Raw genomic sequence first — 2,067 nt, forward strand, 5'->3', positions numbered from 1 at the left:
CGTGTGACAGTATTCTTTGGATGTTGTCTTGGAAGTATCTGTTAACCTCCTAACGCGCATTTTTTTAAGCATAAAACTTGTTGAAGCAGTGTTTATGGTGTTACACCGTGACTGGTTCCTGAGAAGTAACGAAAAATAAGGACACAGAATACGCAGTTTTGTAGATGGTGTTTCTCGAATAAAGATTTGTATACGTATCGATATGAATGCATACGTCATTGTGCCCCTGGACTGCATTTCGAACAGTAACGGGGCTCTGGCGTGTGGACACTCACTCAACCATTGGTGTTGTTGTGTCCTGGCTATGTATGATTGTCTTTGCCCTTTCACCAATGTCGTCTTACCACCTTTAATCGTCATCTTCGCGATTATCCAAAAGTAGAAGACAAACGCAGTAAAATCAAGGAAATCAATCAATGAGACATTTTTTTCCTGCATTCTTTATGTTTTATTCCTTACCGGAAAACATTGTCACACAGATGTGATTCAACTCTACATGCACATGAAATATTTTCTTCATCATCGTCTTCTTAATGAATCCTTAAACTGTAGACTATAATTGATGCTCTGTTCTGTATGTTCTTAGTGCCATCAATGATAATTCTGTGAAAATTTATATGAAGACAAACACATGGTTAAAGACTAAATCTCAATTGCTTGTTTGAATTTTAAGATATCGGAACTCCGACGTGACGCATACGGACTGCTCTTAGTTCCATGAAGGGACGAATCTCTCTTACATATTAAAAAGAGGGTGAAGGCTACACATGTTATTACCAAATATAAAATACGATATGCATAAAACACAGTAATTACTTTGTTAACATATCAGCCCTTGTGGCAGAGTGTAGTCATCTTGGTGTCGTAGGTTCGCACAGATGTGCTTTGTGTCTGTTCCGCTATTTGTTTTACCCATTCACCGCTTACCCCCACCGTCAAGATTGACGTAGAGAGGGAGAAGATGACTTAAAAGACGAAAATTCCAAAAACTCTTTAACCACAACATTTACCAACAGTGAATAATGATTAACAGAAATGTGAGTGCACATCTCTATTATTTCAGTAACCATTCAGTCGTAAATTTTGTAGACACAGTGTGATTTTTTTGCAAAGAAGTGTTCCCAGGACGTCAGGCAGGTTGACGTTTACTTATAACTAGAGGGAAAAAAATTACTCCAAAAAGGACAAAAATGGAAAATACTGTAAAATTTTAGGCCTCAGTGATATACTGTGTTCGTGCAGCAAGGTTGCCAACTGCATAAAAATGTCAAATTTATGCTTACAAGGTTACAAAGAAATTCATAACTTATCTTCTGATTATGGTATAACTTTCATCTTGGGCTTATTTTGAAGCTAATGGAGCATAGTTCTCATAAAAAAGTTTCATATGAAAATATAGAAATTTTCACTTCAAGGTCACATGATGTCACTTTTGACCTTGAATATTTAAGAAAACATATCTTCGATTTTAGCGGTAATAAGTTATGTTGTAGAGCTAAACGTAATCTCTGTTTTGTGTAAGTTGCATTTTGAGATGGCTTTGGGGTTAGGAATAAAAAAAATCCGAAAGTAGTAAATGCTTCATTCAGTGAACACCTTACAATCTAGTAAAGTAATGTTGTATTTGGGAAGTAATTGCAACAGAAATAAAACCAACTGCAGAATCCGATTTTGAAGGGTTCTGACCTGTAGGATCGCCGCCATCTTGAAAGATTGGCGCCAAAATTCACCTTGAAAACTAAATAATATATTTTCTGGAAAACGGTGAATTACACACAAAAAGTGAAGAAACCAAAATGCTACAGCAAAAATTTTTCTCAATTTTGTTTTTTTGTTTGATAGAGCTTTCATGAATCCTAATTGAATTAAAAAGCTCCAATTATTTACTTAAGTTTTAGAATTGGTGTAAATGTTGGTTTCTGACGCAAATAAGCAGCAGATATGTAACAAACTATGTGATTTACGTCCTAAAGTCAATGAACCAAATACATAGCTCATTATTTCCTCTAAAACGTGGTTATTGTTTTGTGGCCGTAGAGTCAGGGGTTGAGGAGATACGTAGTATAA

Source organism: Lepisma saccharinum, chromosome 1 (assembly GCF_977018435.1).
Source record: "Lepisma saccharinum chromosome 1, izLepSacc3.1, whole genome shotgun sequence".
NCBI lineage: Eukaryota > Metazoa > Arthropoda > Insecta > Zygentoma > Lepismatidae > Lepisma > Lepisma saccharinum.